Source organism: Rutilus rutilus, assembly GCF_951802725.1.
Source record: "Rutilus rutilus genome assembly, chromosome: 8".
Lineage (NCBI taxonomy): Eukaryota > Metazoa > Chordata > Actinopteri > Cypriniformes > Leuciscidae > Rutilus > Rutilus rutilus.
Window position 1 is genome coordinate 10,878,626 of NC_140222.1, and position 7,321 is coordinate 10,885,946.

The following is a 7,321-nucleotide window of genomic DNA, read 5'->3' on the forward strand; positions in this document are numbered from 1 at the left end:
AATTTGAAGTAGAGGTCTTTATACACCTACTACAGCTATGGTATGCTGTAATAATATCTTGTCAGAGGAACAACATGAAGATATATATTTTTAACAAATACCCATTTTTAATAGGTTATGACAATTGCATGTCATGTCTCCCACCCACATACAATTTTTTCTGTTTTAGTTAAACTGGTGATAATTTAGAGTCAATGATTAAATACATTCAATGACTGCATGAATTAACATTATATTCTTTTGTAACGTTAAAGGAATTTGTCCTGTAGGTAAAGTAAACGACCATATTTCCCTTCTGGTTAGTACATTCGAGGTGTCTATTTGGACCACTGCAAATAGCCTACTTGTTGGCAGAACTAATTACACTAGGCCAGTCTACCCTATATGTGGAAAAAGTCACCTCTTTAGTCAGCGGTTTCTGTGGCGTAACGTGTAAAGGGAGACCGGGGTTCTATTCCCACTGACAGCGTTTTTTTTTTATATAACTTTACAGTTATTAAACGCATTTGTTTTCAATAAAAATGATTTGAATTAAAATTCATTTTAATTCATAAAAGTTACATTTAGGGTAAGGTTCGGGGTAGCTCTAGGTCTTTAATATCTCAATAAGTTGCCATGATTTTAATATTGTTTTATAAATCTAATGATCTACTGTCAGTTATATTGTAGGATGTTTAATGCACAACAATACTGATGAGCAAATAGTAACGTTATCTGTTACTATTTATAAGTAAATAGCATCTAAATGTCTACTGAATCCACAACTGTTGCTATTTACACTTGGACTTGGACTGGCTGCCCCACAGTTTACGTGGTCCGCCTGCTGTAGTGATTCTGTAATGTTTATGTGTCGTATGATTGTGTCTGTGTTTAAATGTTGAATAAAGATTTGTAAATTGTCATAGGCTACTGGTGCTTTGTTTTCTGCTTTTGTATTTGCCTTTTTGTTATAATATAATTGTTAAATTTGTGATTGTTACAATATATTGTTGTTATTAGATTTTTTATCTGACATATACAGTATACATACAGTATATGTGTATTAATTATTTCCAGTCAAACTGACATCCCGACTTCAAGGAGCATTCCAGAGTCTCTCATACCAGATTGATGCTGGCCCACTCGGAGATTACTCCAGTCATTTTGAAAAAACAATAGCCACAGTATTTAGTGTTTAGCCTTTGCTAACTTTATTATTCATTGTATTTATTAAAGTTGAATGATTTATGGCATTTATTGGCACTATTATGTATAATTATTGACACCCCACCGTGGACCTCACTAATTATTAAACCCTGGCTATGGCCGTATCCAGTGTTGTATGTTGTATATGTTAACATATGTTATACATATAGCCTGTTATAAGAGGATGCCAACTGAACGCAGTCTGTAAAAGTTCTTTGACAGTTTAATAAAAAAAATTCTAAGAGCCATCAAGTCAAGTCAAGTATTTTTATATAGCGCTTTTCACAATACAGATTGCATCAAAGCAGCTTCACAGCATAAACCAAAATAACACAACAAGGTTTGTTTCTAGTGTAAATTTATTGATTGATAAAATTAAATTAAATATTCCCAAAATATCCCCAACTGAGCAAGCCAAAGACAACAGTGGCAAGGAACCGAAAACTCCATCAGCAATCCACTTTTCCACGTTACCGGAGACAAAAAACCTGCATGAGTACAAACGGGATGAGATGACACAGCATGACACAGCACTGACATCACAACCAACGTATAAATGCATCATTGACTCTAAAGTTTTACGCTTGCCTATGTACATGCCAACGTAAAATTACGATCTCATTCACGAACAAATGTTACGTGTGACGTTTGCATAGGTATTTGCTTACCTAACAGCACATCATCCCTCACGGAAAGAAATGTCGTCTGATGTTTATATATGTATACAGCAACGTGCCATCGCATCACAAATGCAAATTAAATCCTAAATAGAGCAACGCTATTGGCTGTTGTGCGGTCTGACGCGACACCCGAACATATACTTCGTATTTACGCGTACAAACTGTGCGTGTTAATGCGTCCAAATTTCACGCGTTGCATATAATAAGTATTGTCCCCAACGGCGTTCCATATTCCATCATCATATTCATGTGGTTTGAGGCTTTATTGACATCCATACCTACCCCTACCCTACATTGAACCTACAATGCAAATGTTTTTTTAAAATAAACATTAAATATTGATGCCCTAATCTGACGGGTAGGGAGTGACGTAGGGTGAACTGTGAACTGTCAGGACACAGGTAGCCTATGCTATGCTACACTTACCTGCTCGACCACAGTCGCTTCGAAGTTGTGCATTTTAGGAAGCGGAGCCGCTGGCAAAGTTACAAAAAATACTTCGCGAGAGTCAAACCTAAGCGCTAAACACGGAGGCATATAGTTTTTTTTTTTTTTTTTTGCCATTGCAGATTTTCCAGAGCCATTGAGATTTGCGTCAACGGAAGACCAATCGTCACGTGATTCACGTATAGACTTCAGATAGTTCAAGGAAGTCCTTTGGTGGCCTATTCAAATAGATAGTTTTAGAGAGAAGTGTGATTTTTTTTTTTTTTTTTTGGTTATATGTAATCAATAAATGCATCGAAGATTATTATAATACACCGACATGTGAATGTAGTTACAGCAATGTTGTTTTTAAAATCTATCTGCCAGCTATTTGAAGATTAGTGTCGTCAGTCATGCTAACATATTTCTGGTTAACGTAGCCTTACCTTAGTTAAAGACCGTGTTGCAGATGTTTAAAAGTTTTTTTTTTTTTTTTGTTATTAAACGTGTATGTTAGTTTAGGGCAATCACGTCATGTTCACGGTTTCACTAAGGACAGGAGATCGACCTGCAGGTGATAGGTGATTGTCTTAGAAAATCCATTCCAAACAAGTGAGATGTAAAATGTAATTAATCTTAATGTTTGCAATTCGTATGCACGTGTGTACTAATGAATGCATAATATATTCAAATATAAAACAAAATATTTGTTTAAGTAAGCCGGCACAAATAATCATTCAGGCTATGTAATATGTATTTTGACATAATGTTAGTGCAGGGTCATTCTATGGAAATGTCCATTTTTCTGTCTCTAGCCTTTACAGAAATATTGCACTTAAAAAACAATTTAGAATTACAAAACAATTTTATATTTAAAATAAAACAATATGTTATTACACCTTCTTGAGCTATCAATTGGCAATATTTGATTGCTTATTAATTATATAATTCCAAGCACCACAGAAGTGCTCGCCCCCACTGTCATGTAGAGGGAAAATGCTTTATTTTGAGGTCAATAACAGGTTTTTACACCATTTAAAATACAATAATGTATACATAACCATCAAATATATTATTTAAATGACATACAAAAACAAAATGCAGAATAAATATTATAAAATTTATAATGAAAGTAGTGGTCCCCTGAGTTGTGTTACTGGTGTTACCGTTTTGAAATAAAAATCACACTGATGACATCACTTGATTTCCTTCTTCCAATTTCCAGAATATCTATGAAGAAAATCCCATGGTAGATCCACTGTCTCTTTTCAGTTATCAGAAATCTTCTCATTTATCTCATGATTTCATATGAAGATTTTAGTTGAACTCACTGGTATGACCTAATTTATTGTTAGGGAATTGTAAAAATCTAGAATACAAATGGATTGAACTACTTAATTTAGTTAGTATACCATGATTGACAACATGGGGTTTGTTACCTTGCAGCAGCCATTTTGTAAAATGAATTTTTCATGAAAATTAAGTGTAACACCAGTGACTCCCATTTATAGATTATTCAAAGCTATTCGTTTAGATTGTATGCCAAATGTAACAATTTAGTCTCATCTACTTAATTATAGTTGAAGAATAATTATATTTGGTCTTTTGCATGTCATTGGTGATTCATTGTGTCATTGGTCGTGTGTTACTGTCTTTTTTTCTGTCACATTAAATACAATGTCACATGTGACATGATGCTAATTTTACATCCATTTAATTCTGCTACACTCAAAAGTTAAGATTTAAAGGATTGCATCATTACTTGATTTTAACTGGTTTTCAAATATTTGTATTGTTATAGCAAATAGATGGTAGTGCAGATGAACTAACCTCATTCAAGCACACTTTTAGGAAACATGATTAAAATAAATAAAACAATCTCCTTATTTGTTGCATTATTATTATTTTTCAATAACTGTCTACATGTGCTGAAAAAAATTAAAAATAATATTTAATAAAAAAAAACTTTAATATTGCCAAAGAAGTAAGGTAACACCAGTGACAAAAAAGGTACATGCGGCCTTTAAATAAATGCACAAAAATATATATAAAATCATTAAGCTGTAATTTATGTGTATTCATAACGTCAAAGGGTAATCTAATAATGTGGTCTAAGTTTAAATGTTAGAAAAATAAATCAATTTTAAACCAAAAGTGGTCGTTTCTGTAGAATGACCCTGCAATAGATGTTTAAATTAATAATAAACATGTCAAGCATTTTGTCTGTCATTTCCTCCATGTTCTTGTAGTCTCCACTATGGTTTGCAGTGGATGATCAGTTGCTCAGAGAAAGGAGTGTGAATGTGGTTTCCCCAGGAGAAAATAATGGCTTCTCAAGTCTGCAGGAGCAAGTTGAATATAACTAAAGATTGTGTGCTAAATTGTGCGCTAATCAAACTTGGGTGTATCCTTAATTCACAAAAAAACAACATTGGGAAGTTGTACATTAAAGGTTTAATAAAAAATAAGGAACAAGGAAAGGCTAGCAAAATCCAGGGATCTTGACCATTGGCGCTGAAATTTTGGTGCATCCCTATGGTACAACTGGACTACACACTGGAGTAAAGTTCGGTAAAGTTAGCTATTCAACTATTCACAGATTCTAACTTCCCGGATCAACCAATCGTGAGCTAAACGTTGTTAAAACACCAATGACACCTCTTTCCTATCGTAGTAGTAGCCTAGCGTATAGACAACGTACTAGGCATAATTTCCCTTAAAACGAGCTTCCTCCGCACTCGACAAAATACATTTATCTCTGAGCAGGTGGCTGAGAGACCAGTCTGAAGGGACGGTCTATAAAATGCAAAACCCGAAAAGTGTTACTTAAGCTTTGACAGACGTCAATAACCATTTTATACCATAATGCATTTTGGCATGTCATGTGACATAATCTTGTATCAAAAAGAAGACCCAGAAGGAGCACCAGAATATGTGCAAAGGTCACGAATTGCACTGGCGCACTTTGTAGCAATATCATGTGTCCTTTTGGATAACACTAATAAAACATTTATAATGTTTTTATATTAAAAAACGATCTATTTGATCTTAAAGATTACCTTAAGTGATGATTAAGTTAGTGCATGATTATAAAGAATAAATATTTGTTTTGTCATTCCTGGATAACAAAAAACCTCTGTTAGCCACGACATGTCATCCGTTATCCAGAATGACATATGCATAACAATATATATTTTTAATTAACATTTGTAATCTTATTATAGTTATATTATTAACATTACCATTATTTCAATAATTGTATGTTTGTTGCCATATTTTTGCTGCCATTCATCTTGATTTCATATGATTTCATGAGTCACATGGGTCCTTATCATTGAATTGAATTTTGTAATGTTAATGGTCAAATCATGAATAATCTAATCATATTTATTAATATATCAACATTTTATTAAAGCTTTAGTATAGCTTATGGTGTTTTAAGGTCAATTCTGTCCTTCCAGATGCCTGTGTCTAATAAAGAGAGGCAGAGACGGTTCAGAGCCAGGATAAACACAGATGAAGAAGCTATCTTGGACTTTTCCCTCTAGTCAGTAAACTAGGGAATGAACTTGCGCTCCCGGGGGCGGTTCAGCGAAAAGAGGCGTGTTTCGGCGCAAACATTCCCTGGTGCCATTTTGCAGGTTCAGAAAACAATTCCGCCACTGACCAGGAGAAACCTAGTCTAAAGTCAGATGCTATTTTAAGGGTGCATGCTTGGCCATAATGTAGCGTGCGCACATCGCGCATACACTTTGCTTCTCTACTCTACTCTACACAGATGCAGCAATTCACATTTTTGCAAACCATACATAATTACAAGGAAAATATTACCACACGAGGGACATCATTGTGGTGTCCATGAAGATGTGAAAAAAATAGGCATAGATCCAGCTTACACGTTTACCCAAATTATTATACACCTGTTTAACCGAAGCTAATTTGGGTGGATTTCTCAATCCCCAGTGTCACTTCTCTGCGTTTTACGGCCCTGGCGAGAACGTCGGTCTCCTCGGCTGTGAACGGCTCCTGGTGTGCGCCTGGCAAATCCGCCGTTATAATCGCCATCCGCTATAGAACAAGCGCGCCTGCTCTTAAAGGGAATGTGAGATGTCACTCTGATTGGTTTATTTCACGTTACGCCCAAACCACACCTATGAGTAAGGTAGCTACTTCAGACCAACCCATTTTAGATTTGCGTCAGGCGCAAGAGTCATTTATCCAGACGGTATAATAGCAACAGCACCCAAGACCAGCCCACAAAGTTACTTGCATTTCAGAACGTTAAAATAGGGCCCTTTATGTTTTAGCTGTGTTGGGACTATAACCATGACCATTGTTTATTAAGCATTATAATTTTACAGATTTACTGTAAATTTTACAGATTTTTAAATCATTAAAAACTTGTCAATGTCTCTTACTTTGTTTCAAGTTAGAGTGTTGGAAAGAAAAATGATACTGAGGATGGTTTTTATGGTAATCCTGAAAAATATTGCAGAATGTCCTAATTAATTTAACCCATATTTGTGTGTTAGATTACACAATTCTGTTTTTTGTTGAGTTAATGATAAAACAAGTCTTATTTACTTTAAAAAAAAGATCTGATTCACCAAAAAAATGGTTAATTACATTCTTGAAATGTGTACATATCATTGCATTATACACAACACTCTAATAAGTATAGAAAGTCCTCAAATTTAAAATTTTTTTTTTCACATTTTAAATCCTTATCCGTCATTCACCCATTTACATAGCATGAAGTATATTTATTTGTTTCACTCGTGTCCCGCAAAATCACATCTACTGCCCTGCAACTGATGCAATAGGCAGGTGGTCACCCTATATCTCTCAGCCACCTGCCCATAGGAATCAATTTATATTATAAAGCTCGTTTTGAGGAAACTTTAGTCTGTACTTGTTGCTACTATGATTGGAAATAGATGTCATTTGTGTTTTAACAATGTTTAGTTCATGAGTTGTTGATCCGGGAAGTTAGAATATGTGAATATGTTGCAAACTTCATCTTACTCAGG